Below are 20,981 nucleotides of genomic sequence, written 5' to 3' on the forward strand. Positions count from 1 at the left end.
AGTTATGTTGTAGATGGCTTAACCGTTCTTTAACTTCTGGGAATTTGGAACCTTTCAAGTTTTACTCTTAGTTTATACAACATTTATAGAAAGGACTATAAAGAGTTGCAATAATTCAAAAGATTAGACTGGCAAATCAGCCTTGCACAAATAAGAGATCTTACCCAGTATCAGTTTACTAATAATTTCCAGGAGCACAGACAAAGCATTTTAGGGACATTGATGACAACTACCCAGTCCTTCTTTGCATTAGACACATGCTTTCTGACTCAGAAAAACAGATGAAGTCTCTAAGTATGGTACATGAGTTACCAAGCATACAAGGGAGTATTGAGGTAACAAACTGTCTTCATATAGCTGTATAGCTTACATAACATTTTCCATGGAGCTATACCTTATAAATCCATAGATTGTAAATACATTTATTTACCAGAAACAATCCTAAACTAGAGACATCCTACTGAAAACATTCATAGATAAGGATTCTCATCCTAGCATCTATTTGGTAGCAGGTTTAGTTGTCAGCTTGTTTACAAGAAATTGATACCCCTACCTTTCTTTCTTTCCCTGGATCATACCCCTGATAACAGAAGAGAAATGGATTATAAGCCAGTTGTTTAACTGCTTTCTCCAAAAGACTCAAGTGGCATATATTTGTGAATTAGTATTTATGTTCACGATTATTTATTTGAGATTTAAGATACAAGAAATTAAATTGTATCTTTAATTTTAAAAAGACCTGTTAAAATATTATAAAACATCTGATTTACCCTGCTCTATGCCTGAGTGACCTTAGCTTAGTTACATTGCTATGAAAATAAGTATGCTTATCTGTATGGAATTACTTGATAAATAATTTTCTTAGGCTTTCCTGTGAGGATAAATTTCACTGTAAATCATATAGACTTGAAGAGTTCTCACTCTTTCTCCAGAAAGACATTTCTTTCCGTTTCTTTCCCATTATGCCAATGCGTTCCAAAGAAAGTGTTTACTTACTATCGATGTCTACATAGTAGTCATGTCTGTCTGTTACTAACATTGGCCAAATTTGGACTGAATATAAATTTGTCTCTTTAAAAATGAGTTTCAGTGCTATTAGAATAATTATATGACTAATTAGTTTTGTTAAAACAAATGTAATATATCACAAAATTGTGTAACAAGTTTAATAATTTGGATGTGTTATATAAAATAATGCTTCCCTGCTAAATTTGAAACCCCATCAAATATTATCACTTAAGATATGTAATAATTTAAGAAGACATGGTAAATTTTTTTTGGTATGTTATGATTCTTGTTTCAAAACTTATGGTGTTACTTTAGGTCTGGGGATAAAGCATGCTGTATTTATTCAATTAATAATTAATATTAATTATTTTTATGTCAAGGTTGGTTTATTGAAACAAATATGCTTCATTGCTTAAACTCTTTACATATAGTCATGATTGACCCCTAAGAAAATTTAAACTCATTAGACAGATTAATAAATTAATACTCTGCTTTTTTATTATACTTTAAGTTTTAGGGTACATGTGCACAACGTGCAGGTTTATTATGTATGTATACATGTGCCATGTTGGTGTTAATACTCTGCTTTTTAAGAAAGATTTTAGAGTTATCTTTAAATTCATATATAAATCATACAATATCTATAACTCATATCCTAAATAAATTCACTTATGAAAATAAATCCCAGAACATAGTTCTGATTGCAATCACCTGGGTTTCCTTAATCCTTCAGCCTTCTGGGGGACTTGTACCAATACATTATTAGAAAATTTTAAAAACCCATAGACATGGGAAGGGCTTCTTTTCCTCAGTCATTAGATACTATTTGCTTTAGTTGCTCTCAGTTTGGCTATAAGCCCTTGCTAACTTTACAGTTGGTTACAGAATAAATTTGCAAGGCTCCTGCTTTCCTCCATATACCACTGCTGATGGAGCTTTAAACGCAGCTGAGTTGTGATACATGGAAGCCTGTTTTTCCTTTTACTGCCCACCACTAAAGTCCCTTCAATCCCACGACATGAAAACTTTGTGTTGCAAAAATGTTTACGGGAGATTTGAGACTACCTGGAAGAAATAAGAATGATACAACAAATAAAAAATAAACTTGATCCTTAATATGACTGTTTTTAAAATCCAGGGTAAAAGAAACAAAGTTAAACCCCTCACATTATTTTCTCTTTGTTGGTATGCTCCATCCAAGCCCTGTGCTCTATCCTAGTCTCTATGTTTCTCTTCTTGCTTAGAAATCTGCATCTTAATTCAATTCTTCCATTACAGAGCTCCTGCTTTTGGTTAATAGTGACATCTACCTCAGTATAAGAGATGAAGTTCATTACAAAGTATTGTCAAGCAGAAAACCATCTCCCAGAAGGTGCTCACTTTGGGTTAGATCATGTTTTGAGGTCAGTTGTTTTCACTTTGCTGATGTTTAAACCTTCAAAGTATGCAAAAATAGTATAAATATTTTCCATCCTGCATCCATAAGTAGTTAGTAAAGGAGAGGATGGTTATATGTCACTGTAAAGGAAAACAGGACAAAGGCAAAAACAAATGAAAGTCAACAAACTAAGATGAAATTAGGGTGAAGTCTCGGTATAAAAGGTTTGCACAGTCCTAGCATAGGCCCTTCTGATAAAGATGAACCAGGATTTGGCTCTACATTTCTTTCTTAAGGGCTCACACTGTTTTCAAAATATAAAAGATCCTAATAAACTAGAAAACTTCATTACCTACCCACTAGAACAAAGTCTCCTTCAGAAGCAAAATCAATTAAAGTTGCAATTTGTTCTTTACACGGAGGTCTTAATCTCCTATCAAGCAAGCTAGGAATTGATTATTCTGGAAATCTTATAGCCCAGGCAATCTCATTCCATTTAGAAACCTTAATGTCTTTGGTGACCAATAAAACCAGAAAAGTTTTGGCCAGAGATCTTCATTACTAATTCCCATTCTCATACAGCTATTCTTGCTCTGGCCAGATCCAAATGTCTGCTGCTTACATTTTTTATGACATGTGAGACCCCATTTCATAATATACAAATTCCATGACATGCTGCACATATTCTTAGGAATCTTCCTTTTATTAACACAGTATTTCCAAAACTATGGTGCTAATTGCTGGTTGTCATGAGACAACTTTAGGTGGTAGACAAACAAGGCATTGATAACTTTGGATGACATAGTGAGAATTTTACTTCATTGCTAATTCTTCTTTACTCATTCTGATCATGTCAAGAACAATAGCTGAGTATGTTAATCCTTAAGACTTTTTAAACTTGTTATAAATATATACACAAGATAATGTATATAGGCATATATATGGCTTCACTACAGCACTACTTTTTTTTCAGATCTAGATTTAATTAAGTTTCTTAAAATACATCTGTCTTGGATCTCAGACTTCCAAATCCTACTCTTTCAGTTCCTTAAAGGCTGACCTCTCTTCCCTTACTAGCCAAGACCAAGAATTCTATCATCAAAAGCACTATCTTGCACACATTTGCATGTTTGTTTTTTTTTTTTTTTTTTTGCCTTGACCCACATACAACTAGAAAACATCTAACCTTGCATTAATGGTATCATCCTCTTTCTCTGCTAATCACAGTGGAAGAAATGCCACATTATGCAGAGATTGGTACCATTAGAGTTTCCTAGTCTTCAATGCTATCTAAATATTAACACTATCTACAAGTCCTCTGATTGCCTACTCAGATGTTGTGCCCCATAGTTGTATTTAAAATGTTTCTACTTCATTTCCTATTACACTACCTCCTACTATCCTTTCCACTGTTGAGGCAGACATATACTCTTTAGAGGAAATAGAATCTATCCCCAGTAATTCCATCAAGTAGCTAATCCTACACTTCTAGTTTATATGTATTCAATCAGCCATTTCTTGCTTAAATGTCTTAAATGACCTCCCCTTACCCTTATCATAAAGTGTAACTCCTTAATCTGCCTAGTGAGGCTTGTTATAATCAGGCTATGCAAATCTTTCTGGCTTTCTCGCCTGCCACTTCCCCTCTTGCACTTCATGATGCAATTATATTGCATTTCTTTCAGTTCTACAAATTTAGCTATGCTTAACTTTTTTTTTGTTTGTTTGCTTTTTTTTTTTTTTTTTTGAGATGTAGTTTCGCTCTGTCACCAGACTGGAGTTCAGTGGCATGATCTAAGCTCACTGTAACCTCTGCCTCTTGGGTTCAAGCGATCCTCCTGCCTAAGCCTCCCAAGTAGCTGGGAATACAGGCGCGTGCCACCACGCACGGCTAATTTTTGTATTTTAGTAGAGATGGGGTTTCACTATGTTGGCCAGATGGTCTCCATCTCCTGACTGCTTTACTTAACTTTGAGTCTTCATACATGTTATTTCCCTCTTCTGTCTGAAAACCTCTAACTCACCTTCCTAAACAGCCAACTTCTATTTGTTCTGTAAACCTCAACTTTGGATGCTAATTACTCTAGGATGTCATACCCAAGTTTCCAATATTGGATTAGGCATTCCTCTTATGTCCTCCCAGAACTCTCTGTATTCACTATACATTGACACTCATTTCATAATATTGAAGTTGCCTATTTATTTGTCTATAATCTCCCTTGGCACTTAGGATTCTAGAGGCCATTGACTAAATATGTTGATATTGCTTATTATACTCAGTGCCTCACACATGGCATGTACTTAATGGTGTGATGATGTTCAAATGATGTTATAAGACCATAATGTCTAACAGAATAAGCGGGACCTGTTGCTCATGATAAACAAAACTACTCTTGGCCTCAAATTTAGAGATCCTGATCCTTGGGTCCCAGTTGACATAATTCCTTACTTCCTTGTGTAGGAACCATACTAATATTCTCTGTATCATTCCAATCTTAGTATATGTGCATCCAAAGCCAGCACTTAATTCCTCAGGAAAAAAAGCATGTTATTTTTTCTAGTCTTATTTTATAGATCAATGGTATAAGACAAAATACAGTGGTATGAAAACATTTTCTTATGTGTTGAATTGATCCTGTGTACATGGCTAACTGCTGATCTGGAATAATGTAGGACTAATTCCAGATTTTGATTGATATTGAATAAGTTTAAAGTTTCATTCCTAGCAGAGATATATTTAATTAACAAAGATGTATTGGATGCATCATTACCAGGCACTTGAGATATATCAGTGAACAAAACAAAGTTCTATGTCCTCACATCAATTACATTCTAACAGGGGAGAGGGACAATAGCAACACAACACAGGGGAGAAACACAACAAACAACACCACACAACACAAAACATGACAAATAAATTACATGCTATGTTAGAAGGAGTTAAAGCCATTGAGAAAACAAGATCACAATAAGAGAGAAATAAAAATATTGGGATTGGACTATGGTTCCCAATTTTAAGTAGAACTTTTCTGGGTAATCGTTGTGAAAATGATTTTGAGCAAAGGTTTAGTAGAGGTGAGAGTTAGAGGAAGAGCATCTCAGGGAGAGGAAACAACCAGTTCCCTGTAATCAAAGTTTCTAATGCAGAAGCCTGATTGACATGTTCATCATAGCAACAAGGACTGTGGAGACCCAAATCATTTATATATTTTTTGCAAAGTAATATCAATAAATCATTTATTGTGTATATTCATCTGTGTTTCCTGAGTTTATGGCCATACAGCATTTTGAAGGTACAGGCAACAACATTTCTTAATGAGTTAGGTGCAGGGTGAATGCATATAGACCCTTATGCTCCAAGGGATAGCATAGGCACAGGTAGGAATGTCATGCTCTTATAAAAATTGAAGGGTCTGACAAGCACAGGTGTCTGAATCAAAGACTGCACTTTTTAGCCCAGAGGTGGGCTTAGGTAGCTCCTGTGAAAAGAGGTAAGTTTCTCCTTGAAATTTCCCAGGTTCCCCTCTAGCATATAGATCAAAGAGAATTTGGAACCTTCAAGTTCTATGACATAAAACTTCTTCAAAATTATTTTATCTAGAAAAATATTACATCAAGTTTAATAGAATTCCTACTGTGGTCATGGGGGCAAGCCTCATTCTTCATCCAGAAGATATTTAATCTTCCACAATATGGTTATCCTTCTAAGCCCAAAGCACAGTCATTCTTTGCTGCTTGCCAATCTCCTGTTAGAATTCAGCACATCTGTAGAAACTATCAGAATGTCTTGCACAATCAGGCAAGGATATTGTTTAGCTGCTTCTTTGGAAATTACCAAGTGTACACATTTATAACTGATTTTTAAAGACTGAATATACAATCCTAAATCCCTTTACTTCATTGTTTGTGACCTACTTCAATTAGGTCACACAAAAAAATCACATTAAAAACTTTACTATACTGATCAGGTAGAAGACAAACATTCAAACACTTCTAGTAAAGTATTTGTTCATCTGAAAATCTTTTACGCTTGGTAACACTGATCTTAAAGAGGGACAGTTCAGACCTACTGTATTTAAGTAGCATAATAACTTCTCTAATTAATATTTATAGTAACTTCTCTAATTAATTATTTAAGATATTATATTTATTGACAAAAGACTTTTCTACTGCATATTATTTCTCTGTACACTAATGGCCTTTCATATAATAGAAATTGTATTGGTAATAAGAAAAGATAGTGGAAAGAAATAACTGAAGGTGTCTTGTACTGAAGATGTGAACCTCAGCTTTTTTGTCCATCCAGATGGTGACATTGTGATCATTTTAATCAGCATATTTTACTTGTATCATGAAAACACTGTAAATATTAAATCACAGTGCAGTCAAACCTGGATTAGTGTCACTTCTTTTAATGACTCTGTGACCGTATTCTGTATAGTATTAAATACAGTGTCAGTGTCCAAAGACAGTGATATTAAAGTGTAATTTTTTTATCATTTCAATCAAACTGAGGGGATCTAAAATGTCTAATAACTTTCGTGAAGGAAACCTTACTGTTTTATGAGCTACAGTCAATCTTTAACAAAATTTCCTACAAAATTGTCAGTAGGCATGATTTCTTTTATAGGAAATGTAGTGAAATTGCCCATCTATATTCATGTGATTAATGTAACATAGAATTTACAAATTTAAATGCATAATGCTGGAAAAGTAGAAATAAAGATTTTTATAGTAACACAAATCTGTGCTACATACATTTAATATATTCATGGATTATAAAATGAATTGTGTTCAATAGCTCAACATTTTTAATTGGGTTTGCAATTATAATAAATTGTTACACACATTTTTCAAGTGGATTTTCAGACTTCTCAAATATTTGAGTCTACATTTTCATGTCTACTAGAAAGCATACAGAGAAGTTTTTTACACAAGTAATAATGTTATTTCTAAATGGCTTTTTGGTTTTTTCTTCCACACATTGCTTATCCCTGTGGGCAAATCTTTGTCAAGATTTTCTCATCCTAGGAGTAAAAGGGTTTAAACTGGCTTCTCTAGTCAGATTGATCTTACAGGAATCAGTTTTAGATGTATAGTCAAGCAAATGGACTTCTAAGGACAGCAAAAATGAGAACACAACATTGATAGCACCACCAGCAAGACAGATCATGAAAAACAAAACAAGATGACCAAAAAGGTGCTAGGTAAATATGAAAACATGTATAATTTCTCAGTGTACTCTTTTACTGTCTTTCTTTCATTTTGGCCAAATATCACGTATTTCATTCTCCATGTTTTTAGTTTTACTTCTCCAGACCAAATAAGCCTTCTTTTGGAAGCAATAGGTATTGGCAGTTTCTCCAACTTGACTTTTTACTTTTTTAAAAAATGTGAAAGTGGTTCCCTATATAAGCAAAAAGATCAACCAGAATATTATTTGGTATAAAATAATGCCACTTAAAGGAGAACATTTTCTCCTAAAATGTGTTTTTCCTAAAACACTTTGCCAGTATATTCAATTCATGAAGTTATGAACATTTTCATTCAGCAAGTATCTGTTGGGTTCTGCAAGAAAACAGAGAGGTGTTACATAAGAAATATAAAACGGAAACCTCACATTTCCAGGAGCATAACGTCATTCCAAATGATGCGATGTGTACATGTTAAATTGTTCATTAATACCACAAAGCAGTAATGTGCCAGAATGATACCACATCCCTGCTAATGTTTTTCCTGCCTCTCTGGATGTTGCCTTTCCTAGACCATATCTAGCTATTAAATTGAGTCTTGATCCTGGATTCTTTGTTCTTTTCCTTATGTTACCTCTAAACTTTCAGTAGGCAACTATATCCTTACCCACTAATCGCCATCTATATCCACAAACACTAACATTCAGTATCTCCAGGCCACACTCTCCTCTGCCTACTTCTTACCTCTTTTTGAATAATATATCCATAAAGATTACTCATGATCCTCTCTTTCAATCTAGACCCTCTTCCAGTGTTGCTGTTTCAGTGAATGGCACCAATATTCATCCACTGACACATGAAATCTAGAAACAGAATAGTCTTCTTCGACCCTTCTCTGTCCAATCTGTCCACTTCCATCCATACCTACCAGCCCACCACTCTAATCCAGGCATCCTATCACACTTCGCCTGGACAAGTATGATGATTCTTAACTGCTCTATTTTCATCTTTGAAAATAGATCCTTTCAAAGTATTCTCCATATAGCAAACAAATCATCTTTAAAATTGAAATTTAGTCTAAATGTATTCATGTGTCCATAAAGCTGTTTTGTTTTGTTTTATTTTTCTTAAATACATGGCCTTTGAAGGCTGCCTGGTTTGGTCCCTGTTTCTTTATCCTTGCTGTGCCTGTTCTAGCTACACTAGTCTTACCACAGGCCCTTTTTCTTGCCCTGCTTCTCCTTCTACATACCTACAAATGAAATACTCATTTCTTTCTTACCTTAGCTGTTACTTGGTTTCCGGCTTCTAGTCTATGCTTCACTTCTTCAGAGACCCTCTTATTAATAGGTTATTGGGGCACAGGAGACCTTTCCTTCATGACATTCACTTTTTCTTATTTGATTATCACATTTCTTTACAATTTCATTTCTTTATGTGATTATTTGATTGGAGTCAGTCCTCTCGTTTACTGACATTTCACAAGATTAGAAGGTGCACCTGTTTTGTTCACCTTTGTAACCCTGGTACTTAGCACTGTGGGACACAATAGAAGCTCTAAATATAAACTGCATAACTATATCAATAAGTGAACAAATGAACCAATGGATGGAAATAGTATGTAACATGGTAATAGAAAAACTTGTGAAGGGAATAAAAATAAACAATAGAGGAGAGTTGATATGAAACTTTGGGCTATCTAGGAAGGAAAAGGACATCAGGAAAAGAGGAGGTGAAGAAAGGCATTTGGCATTTAAAGCTGCAGAGTCATTTGAGCAAAGTTCTAGGAATACAAATGATCTTTAGGTGGTAGAATGGTAAATTAACCAAGTGAAGCATATTGGTTCATTATCATGAACAGGGGAGGTAACATTGAAGACATAAGATTAGTTTAAATTTATGGACTTTGGAATAACAGGCTGTAGGAGCTAACAGAAGCTTTTTGATTAGGTTTGCATGGTGGGTAGCTATGGAGGATGTGTAAGAGCAGGAGATCAGTTAGGACACTATCCCAATAATATAGTTTATTGGATGCATCATTAAACATCCATTCAAGGGTAAAAAAATCTTATGATTTTGCAATTATTAAGTGTTTATGAAGGAAAAGCTGCTTTCTTAGAATAAAATACTTCAATTAATCTTTTTAAAAACAACAGCAGAAAAAGTATTTTGACTAATGAGTAACTACTTGGTGTTGTTCTGGGAAACTATTTTGAAAAGCTGGAAGTTAATGGCTATAACCCTAAGTGCCTTAAATTTAGTTCAGTGTGATAAAGCCCCTCGCATATTTTCTTAGTTTTAAAATTCTTATTTAGTTTGTCTACGTAAAGTGATATACACATAATGAGGCAGTAGAAACTTCAGTGTATTTACTTAGCTCCTTTGTACCATATTCACCCTCTGTGATTTGACATGGATTCAATATGATAAAAAGTAAAAATGAAAACAAAGTTAACTGTTGCTGTTTTGCATCAATTTTGCTGTTCCTTTTTTTTAAAAAAAAAATACTGGTTTGCTTTGGTGACCTTTTCTGTGTTTGGGCAAGCATCCCTTAAGCTTTCATCCAGTGATTATAAGCAGGCATTATGTACTGTTTGACATGGTCATTACTTAATGCTCACTTAACAGAATTCTACAAGACCAAATTATCACAGTGGGTGAAGGAACAGATGGCCAGCTGGCCAGAATCCATGCCTGCTTTGTTTTATGACTCCTCAAATCTGCCACAAGGAAGCCACATGTGAGACCTGAGGAGGCAATCTAAACAGTAACTTGCCTGTCCAGCTGTGCTTCCAATGTTCTCAGCTGTGAAGTCTAGGTAGGTGCCATTCCCATATGAGTGCAGCAGGAACATCTCCTGCAGGAATCTCTCTGCTTCATGATTAAGATGGCAGTCACGGAGGACAGATTCCAAAAGTAAAAATAGAAATCCTTTCCTCCACCTCCTGCCACTGCCTTCAAGATCAAAAATCACTATGCTATATTATAGGAGAAAGAACTGTAGCTTTGTGGAAATAGTATACTTATTTTTAACACACTTTGTTTATAATTATAAAATTATCCAAAATCTGATATTTTACAGATTGCTACAACATTCAACAAAGAGAATTAGGCTTGGCTGCAGCTTAACATTGAGTTGTTGAAACCTGCTAGTGTAAATGAAAAAGGGCTACTGATATTTATATCCAATCTCTAAATTTTTGGTTTCTGTTATAGATTATGATTTGCAGTCTGGGTTATATGCTGACATTTCTGAAATTAGTAATAATTTTAAGTCAATCATCACACATTTATGAAGCAATATCAAAATATTTAGCTCTTCATTAGGGACTATGAGGGTACAAAAATATAAGGAGTGAAGGTTCCTATGCAAAACTAATTTATAATTCAGTGAGGGAGACAAAAGAGATCTATGGAATAATTAGAGGATGAAGCAATGAAAAGTGAGATGCTAATCATGCAGTATAGGTGGCAAGTTGAGTAGGAGCCTGAAAAAGGTGAAGCGCTGTCAGAGAAAGATTGATGAAGAACGTGCAATTTTTGTAGTTGCTTAGAGACACTATGTGAAATAGTGAGATTGCTTGATGCCCCTGAAACTTGGGCTCAGATATTTGTTTATTTTATATATATATATATATATATATATATATATATACACACACACACACACATATACACACACACATATATATATATGTAGAAATACTGGTCTCTGCTCTGTCTTTAACTTATGTTAATTGATATGTAGAAAATGAAACAAACTATGGTAGCTAATGGCAAACCTGGGTGATATCTTAGGACTTTGCACTGCAAGCTGATGTGTATTCTCAAACTTTAATTGTATTGTGTAATGAATGGCTTGTGAGTTCTGACAGATATACTTCTTAAAAAAGTGATTTGCAGGATTTTGTTTGGAAATAGCTCCCTGATCTAAAAAGAAAGACTTTTTAAGGAATTTTCTTAGCTTGAGGAAAATTGTTTGATGTGTGCTTTATGAGTTATGTTGGATTACATTTATGGTTTCTAAAGTTTTTACAAGAAATTTTGCATGGAAATCATTGTTGTTATTCTGAAGGCCATCAGGAAAAATAAAAATATGTTGATTATCAACATAGCCCATAGTTTTGCCATCTATGTTTCTCTTAGATTATAGGGGTGTTCATGTTTATTCCACTGGCCAAAGATTTCAAGGTGCACCTAGGCCTTATATTACTAAATTCAAAAATGGTAACTTAATTTCATATGGTATTCACTAATTCACAAAAGGCTTCTGTATACTAGCTTTATTATTATTAAGTATATTATGTCAGCTTTAGTTTTCTTAGTCTTTGAAAGAAAACCAAGCAGCAACATTGTTTTTGTCATATGTTCATTACATATTTTTATGTAAGCCATAACATCACACAGTCAGCAAATATTATTGGCCAACTAAAAGATGCCCAAAATTAGACAGCATGTTTTGAAGGATAAAAAATGTATATGCAGAATGACTACAGAGTATTGATATAGAGTTCTCTTTGAGTAATAAAACATTCTGAGCTGAGAATTTCCATTATGCAAGTAGTGGTTTAAGGAGGTTGTTTTTGCAGCAGTGTGCAAGATGAATGTACAGGGGAAAGAAATGGGAGACTGCCTCTTAACAAAGTGTAGCTGTAACAATAGTTATCACTTTGTAAAATGATAGCTCTTTTGCTGTGATTGGTTATTAATTTTCTTTAAAGTCATATTAATGTTTAATAAGATATTTATTCATTGAAGAAAAGGAGATATCAACTACTGTGCCACAATGATTACCTATCATTGTGGAATTAATACATAAAGACTTTCTCAGAAAGTTGCTGAGTGCCTGAAAAACTACTGCCATCAGCAAGCCCAACTCTAAACAATAGTTTAAGTGGATGAAGATTAACCCCAGGAAATCTTCCTCCTTTCTTAATGTGTCCTCCTATCATGCAGTGCCAGGCTCTCCTTGATGTCCCCTGGCTACCCAATTCTGGATTCTACCTAGTTACTGCCCCAAATTTAGACTGCTTTCCTGATCTCCAGCACCATCACAGCTTATCCACCACTACTCTGTGACGAGAACCAAGTAAAATTAATTTTAGCTAAGATTTTAATTACTGATAATATGAGTGCTTTGCCAGCCGATTCTAATACATAAAACTCTGGTTTACTTAATCAACTCCAATACTATAACAAAACAACTACACAGGAACCATAAGGTGGGTTAAATAGTGCTCCCTACCCCCAATTCAGGTATACCAGGAACCCTGAATACAACCTTATTTGTAAACAGGGTATTAGTTTGCTAGGGCTTCCATTACAAAATACCACAGACTGGGTAGATCAAACAACAGAAATTTGTTTTCTCACGGTTCTGGAGGCTCTGGAGATTTGGCTTCTTCTGAGACCTTTCTCCCTGGCTTACAAATAGCTGCCTTCTTGCTGTAGCTTCACTTGGCTTTTCCTCTGTGTGGCAGAATCACTGGTGTCTCTTTTGTGTGTTCAAATGCCCTATTCCTATAAGGACACCAGTCCAGTTGGATTAAGGCCCACCTATATGACCTCATTTAACCTTAATTATCTCTTTTAAAAAGTCCTATCTCCGAATATAGTCACATTCCGAGGTCCTGAAGATCAGGGCTTCAACATATAAGTTCTGTGGGGGACACAGTTTAGCCCATCATAGGGCCTTTGTGCTTAAAGATTGTTAAGGATCTAAAGATGAAGACGTATTAGATTTATGGTGAGTTCTTATAAGAAGAGGAGAGAAACAATTAGAAGAAGGCCTGTGAAGACAGGCAGGGATTTGTGTTTTGCTGCTATAAACCAAGGAATGCCAGGAGCCACGAGAATCTGGAATAGGCAAGGAAGGACTTTTTCCTAGAGCCTTCAAAGGGAGTGTGGGTCTGTTGATACCTTGATTTCAGACTGCTAGCTTCTAGAACTCTGAAAGAATAAAATTCTGTTGTTTTAAACTACCATGTTTGTGGTGTATTTTTACATTAGCCTGGGAATGTAAACAAGGACAAAGACCTCTAAAGCATCTCCACTGGTCACCTCAGTGCCTTCTTATAGACAGATGTATATAAAGATAGTCTAGTATTAATTCTTGAGAAGAAAATATATCAACAGGTTTTGGGGGGGGGAATCTCTATCTTCAGGTTTCAATTTTTATAATCTATCCAAATGCTTTTTTGTTCAATGAAAAATATATTAAATTTACTGATTCTCCACTACAATGGAATGTTTGAGATAGTATTATAAAATAGTTTACGTCTTTCTACATATTCAAAATACTCATAGACGATTTTTATCCTCAAATGGCTGAATTTTGCACATTTACGTTTACAAAGGAGGAGGAGTACAAAGGAGAAGGAAAAAGAGCAGGATGAGAAGCAACAACTAGTGTTTAAAAAATAGCTTGCAAACGTCAATCATGTGAGCGTTCCCAGAATAATTTCTTTCTTTACAACTGGTTTTAAAATAGAGTGACAGTGGCTCAAAATGGCAACTGCCAAAATGTTAAAAAATTATTAAATGTAAAGGCAACACTGAAGATAACTTCGATATGTTCTTAACACCAGAATTTGGGGTGAAATTTGGGGTCATAGCTATTCCTATTTTATTCTAGTGGTAAACAACTAGTAAAAACTATGCTGTTGCAATTGCCTTACTGGCATTTCCTTACTACATAAAGTGTACATTTATTTTGATATCTAACTGGCAATGTTTTGGTGGCATATTTTTAAAAAATTGACCAAAGCCTAGTACATATTATCACAGGAGAATGTTAACCTATTCACTTTCTAATAATCTGCTTATGTACTATAAGTTATTCATGATTTCGGGCACAGTCTCTAAATGTGTAAGCAGCTAATCATATTACACATATGGAACTAACTCTAACTCTACTATTGGAATTGTGAGGAGATAGATGCAGAAAAGTAGCAAACCATATAGATCTACTGCTTTTGTGAGGAATTAATCTTGTTGACATACTTATATGAGCTTGCATAAAAAATGCCTGGAAAGCATGCTGTTGAATTCAGTTGTTCGTTAATATTGATCATATGCTGTCCCCATTGTGTTAGGAGCTACTTAAAGATTACCTGCAAAAGTATTACAGCATTATTGATTTTAAAACTCCCTAAAGCCTCTTGTATCTTGAAAGTCCATTTATGCTTTCATTGTTAAGAGTGATATTACCATTGTTGTCTAATCAGATAATTTCGAATTTTATGAATACTAATCAGAACACAAGCTCCTAGTCACCACTCTGTATACTTCTTCTGTATGCCCTAATGCATAGAAAGACAAACTTCTTCACAAGGCTTTTGAAGTGACAAGCAATTGAGATTGCCCTTGTCTTCTATCTTTTTGTTTTACAGGCTCTGAGTGGTTGAGTAATACTCATTTGTTCTCAAACTTTGATCTGCTATTAAACTGCTTCAAAGCTGTGTGAGAGTGATATACATGTGTGCTTGTATGTGTGCGTGTGTGCTGGCATGTTATAGAAACCATATGAGATGCCTCAAATGTACTATAGTTTTGGCTGCTAAAATTAAGAATATGGCCGATTCTTAATTTTCATGTTTTAATATGTTGCCACTAGGAAATCCTAGAATTAAATTTGCAGGAACCATTATATGGACAAAGAAATGTATTAATACCAAGCGTAGTATATTCACAGTAAAAGAGAGCTATTGAAATTACCTTAAAAAATGAGATACCTAAACTGGATAACTAAGGATATTTTTCTGATGTGAGATTTGTCTTTCAGCTGCTGACAATTTTAATACCATACAAAGTGCTTATCCCAAATTACTAGCAGAGACCAGCACATAAGGAGTACTTAATGAATAAATGTTATTTAACCTGAAATTAGGGGGGGAAACACCTTCTGTAACATACTGGGCAGTGTCCATTTCTTTCTTATCCTCCCAGTATAAGCAACACTATATGCTCTAGGTGATTATTATTACTTATAGTGTTACAAGACCTTTACATATTACTTTAGTAATTTTTTTTCAGTATCAAAATAGAGAAGACTATGGAATGGGGGTAACCACAAAGACAAAACTTTTCCAGGATTTCTAATTCTCATATGAATAGCCTGCTTATTATCACTTGGGGCAATAAAACTGGCAACTGTTGCAATTGAGCATCAAACATAACTTTTGGCTAGGAAGCAACTTTTGTAAGTTGAGACCTTGGGCTACATTTATTATGTTATCTTTATATACTAACTTGTATTCTGATCATTTTATCTTGCTCATACATGAAGTGAATGTTTTTATTTATATAGAAGTAGTTAAATTAAGTAACTCAGTTAATGAGATTATACAAGTTACATTTTTCTTGATTATGTATTTGCCAAAGAATTAAGATACATGTAATCATTATGCAAAAGTACACATTCTAATGGTCTGTTATTTACAATTCAGTGTAATACATTTGAAGCTTAAACCATACTAGAGACAAAACACATTGGAATCTAATTATAAATTTAAAGGACTAGAAGCTTGAAAGGTGTAGAAAGGTTCCAGAAAATATGTAACTTAATTATTGAGTGAAAATCCAAAAGAAAATGATGTCATAAACCTAAAATTAGAATACAGTGTAGGCAGCAAATATAATTTTTATCACTCATTATTGCCATATCCTTGTTTATTCAAAATGTATCAAACACCTACTGTGTGCCAACGTAAGTCTTCCCACACAGAATTTATGGTCTAGTAGGGAAAAACAATAGGAAACCATTCATTTCAACACTCTGTCATGAGTACTTGAAAAAAAGTCTGTACAAGGCACATAACATCAGTCTCACATTATAATTACAGAGTCTATCTCTGTTCCTAATATCTAATACACTGTGACCCATTTCCTGAAAATATTCTGAAATGTTTCCATTTTGGAGTCCTGTATTATTTATAGGAATGTGCTTAGTGAATTCATGCTGATTCTGTTTACATCTGTGAAGACTAACATGAATACACAGATTTTCAACATGGTAGGAAATGTGGCTTAATGGAAAGGGCATAGACTTTATAGTTAGGCAGAGTGTGTTAAAATCTATGCTTTTTCAGATGGATATGATACTTATCCTCCCTGAGCCCATTTTATTGCCTCTAAAACAAGATTATAGTCTTACAAGGCATTATAAAGATAATATGTACACTCATATTGTCTAGCATGCATGCAAGGGACTCTAGAAAGGTTTAATCTTTGGCCCTTTTGCTTTACTCCATCCTCATCCATTAAATGAAAGTCACTGAATTTCTTGGAGTAGGAAAAATAACAGCAGCCATAACCTCTGAAACACATAATCTTTTTCTAAAATCCAGATGTCAGCCAAGGTCATGATGTCTTTTGGCGTGTAAATAAAATGAGCTCCAATGTACCAATTCACATCATCTAGAAATCCCAGAGGCTGCCCCAAGATTGCTGGACAGGCTTCACCTGTGCCCTCAGGAAGTGTCCAGAATGTTTGGGACTTAAGAAACCGCTGTTCACTCTATCTTCAGCTTCCTGAACCCACTGGATTCTTGAATCTCTTGGGCATCACATGCAGCAATACTTTTCCCCTTCTGCCAGGATAAGCCACATCAATAGTACAGCCCTTTCCCCTTGATTTCCCCAAGTACCACTCACAGGCTTGTGTGTTTAGCAGCTGTTATTATAGAGCTAGATGCTCCAGCAGAAGCAATTCACATAGCATCTGTGCAAACAACTTAAACCTGAATTTTGGACATCACAATTTCTTACTAGCTACTTTTCATCACATATTACAGCCTCCGAGCACATTGCTTGACTTCTGTCTCTCCTTGAAGACTATATTTCTGCCTTTCCTTTTAGAATTTCTGCTTCTCAGTTTTCTGCATCCATTCCCCAGTTCTTCCCTTTATTTTGCAGATCCATTTAGGTCATCTTGCTCTTCTCACCTTCTAGCCAAGTTTCACTTTTACAAAGACATAGTAGGCTTGAGTAAATAGCATCATAGATTCCAGGTTCCTATTTGCCCCATTTTTGTCAGAGAGACTTCCATTTACCTCCTTCCTTGGAATCACTTGTTGTTTTTTGTTGTTGTTGTTTTGTTGTTGTTGTTTCTGAGATGGAGTTTTGCTCTTGGAGCCCAGGCTGGAGTGCAATGGCACGATCTTGGCTCACTGCAACCACCATCTCCCGGGTTAAAGCAATTCTCCTGCCGCAGCCTCCAATGTAGCTGGGATTATAGCCATGCGCCACTACACCCGGCTAGTTTTGTATTTTTAGTAGAGATGGGGTTTCACCATGTTGGTCAGGCTTGTCTTGAACTCCTTGACCTCAGGTGATCCACCCACCTCTGCCTCCCAAGATGCTGGGATTACAGGCGTGAGCCACCGCACCTGCCCAGAATCACTGTTTTAACTGCTCTCAAGAACTCGCAGAGGACTTAACTGTTTCAGTCATTTTCTATTCCTCCCTCGTCCAACCCTGTAAGTGTGAAGGAGCATGGAAGACTTATTTTCTCTGTGATATAAATTACTCCACTCTCTTCGGTAATTTCTTACCAGTTTTGGTTTAAATAACTATTTTTCCTCCTAGGAACAAGTCCTTAAACCTAATTTTTCTCATATTAAGTTGTTTCTAGAGAACATTTCTGAATTCGTATTTGGTTTTTTTCCTCACCTGCAAAATTGGAAAGTTGGATTAAGTGATCTCCAAGGACTCTTATTTGCTTAAAATTATATAATTTTTGACTGTAATTATTTATATATTTTTTTCTTTAACAGTTATGTGCTTGGCTGTCAGTTATCAGTTAGTTTTAAAATCTGTCATTTTTACTCTCATTTGAAGTGAATTGATGAGTCAAAACTCTAACATCACTATCATTTCATTCTCCCCTCCCCAGTTAGTTGATGCTCTGAGGGGTATAGGTTTTAGAATCCCAGATTCTTAGTCTGAGGCCTCAATCTGTCACTGGTAGATATTGATTGAGAAATATTATATAATCTTTCTGACCTTCAGTATTTTAAAAAAAACTGTAAAAGAGAATGATAATGACGAAGACCTAAGTTATAGTAAAGAATAAATGAGATGATTTATGTGAAAAGAGTTTATAAATTGTAAGGCACTATCAAATGTTAATTAATTTATGAGGAGGGAGGAAGTGGAAACAGAGAGAGGAGAAGGAGAGATAGGTTCTGCAGCATGATTTTCATTTTGTAGCAATGAAAGAAAATGGTTCAAATTGTTCTATAACTAGTCATTGGTCATTCACCTTCTTTCCTGTCTCAAATATTGGCAATGTACCACCTCGAAGGCAGGTGTTAGATAATTTAATTGATATGTGCTTCACAGCACAAAACTGTCTACTTAAATAAATATATTGTTTTTAATTGGTGTGGTGCTGACAAAAAAAAAATCACAGAGCCCCTGAATCCTTTTTACTTTTTGAAAATCAGTCCTATCAGGAAGTCAAGGTCCAGGAACTGTACAATTGCCGCATTGTTTCCTGTTCCATGTGTTTCTTTATTAGACTCCACAACCGTTGAATTTCATAACATTTTAAATGGAAAGAAATGGAGGGTCAAATACAGCTCTCAGAAGAAGAAATAGATTCATAAAATCTTGCCCCAGTGCATGACAAAGTTGCCCACCTTCTAAGTGCTTCCCACCCATGGTTGAGGTCCGATTGCAGTGCTTGAAGTGATGCTGGTGATTTTTTTTTTTTTTCCTATTCACAAGTTTTTTGGTTTTTTTTTTATAACATTTAGTTTTTTGAGACAGGGTCTCATTCTGTCACACAGGCTGGCATGCAGTGGTGTGATCTTAACTCACTGCAGCCTCAACCTCCTAGGCTCAAGCAATTCTCCCACCTCAGCCTCCTAAGTAGCTGGGACTACAGGTGCACACCAGCATGCCTGGATTTGTGTGTGTGTGTGTGTGTGTATTTTTTGTAGAAGTGGAGTCACCATGTTGCCCAGGCTTGTCTCGAACTCCTGGGCTCAAGCAATCTGCCCGCCTCAGCCTCCGAAAGTGCTGGGATTACAGGCGTGCACCACCTCGTTCAGCTCTTGTTTTTATTAGTGGCTTTGACCCATGCAGGAGGAGTCATTCTCTATAGCACTCTCTATTCAATACCCTTGCCCCAACCCAGTTGACTCAAGTTATTATTATTCATTTGTCTAGCTCTTCTACCTTGCTTCTTGTTTCAGCTGAACACACTCACTCCTTTTCTGAACAAATCCTCTAGGGCTCTCAAAATCACCTCTTCATACACAGTCAGATACTTAGTTTAATTACACTTGCTTTCCTTTTCTAATATGTACATCTTAACTTCCTCTTCAGTGGCTTTTCTTTTCCTTATAAATATGTTCTACTCTCTCCAATTAAAATCAGTACAGACTAAATTAGAGAAAACTGTAGTTTTTTGTTTTTGTCTTTTTTCATCTCCCAGGGAGAGCTTTTCCTTCCTTCAACTTGACTCTTCCCTTCTTCACAATCTCAAGTCTGGATTCTGTCCTGAGTCAATTAACATCCTGCAGGAAGAAGACTGTAAGATAGAATTAAAAGTGTAAAAGATTTTTGGGGGGAATGTCTGTGATGCACAAAGGGGAGAGAGAGCAAGAGTAGATAGGATGAGCCTACAGACCGTGACATAGCCTGTCACTTTGAAGGGAGAAAAGGAAGGAGAGAACATTGCATAGAAAAAGTCTCAAACTGCTATGGTTTTAAGAAAAATCTCAGCCACACCACTGGGGCACCTCAGAGTACAGAATGTTTATTAGAGAAGTCTCAGGTCAGGCACGACTGGCCCAGCTAGCTCTATGCCCCTTTGGTATTTAGTTTTTGGCTGGGGAGCCTGGCCTTAAAATAAATGCTGCCACAGCAGATCCTGTGGTTCAGTAGCTGAATGTTGTCAGCTAACCACACTCCTGGCAGCTGGTTTTCTCCAAGAGAGCTCTGAGCAGCACCACACTTTCATTAGCTACCACAGGTACTAAATAATCTGCTGTTACTTTCTCAAGTTTAAAAATGATCATCAGCCCCTCTTCTCTAAGTATGCAACTTTTGATGGACTGCTCGTTTTAGATTGGCAGAAAATGTGCTTCCCCAGAGGTATGCTCCACCATAAACTCATACTCTATAAAAGCTTTGCAACCAGCTATCCAATTCACTTGGTTTATGTGGTTACAGCCATATGCTGCTTGTACCAGCAGGGGACAAAAATTGTGGAGTTGTGAATACAACTCCAGAAATTGCTATTCAATATTACTTTTTAAACACCCAGAAGGTATTCTACAATTCAGAAATTTTAATAATATCTAATTTAATGCTAATAATTTTTTGAGTACTTTACATGTGACAGACACTGTTCTGGGTATTTTATATGTATGAACTCTTTTCATCTGTATTAT

General features: G+C 35.5%; 1 protein-coding gene and 1 non-coding gene across 3 annotated transcripts in view; one reads left to right on the plus strand and one right to left on the minus strand.

Annotated features, from left to right (window-relative positions):
* Positions 1 to 20,981, plus strand: part of EDIL3 (EGF like repeats and discoidin domains 3) — a 441,707-nt gene that overhangs the window by 180,817 nt on the left and 239,909 nt on the right. The gene's annotated exons all lie outside the window — the stretch shown is intronic.
* LOC112209314 (U6 spliceosomal RNA) lies at positions 4,803 to 4,909 on the minus strand. Its single transcript, XR_002944057.1, has one exon. It is a non-coding gene; the product is annotated as a U6 spliceosomal RNA (small nuclear RNA).

Source organism: Pan troglodytes, chromosome 4 (assembly GCF_028858775.2).
Source record: "Pan troglodytes isolate AG18354 chromosome 4, NHGRI_mPanTro3-v2.0_pri, whole genome shotgun sequence".
NCBI lineage: Eukaryota > Metazoa > Chordata > Mammalia > Primates > Hominidae > Pan > Pan troglodytes.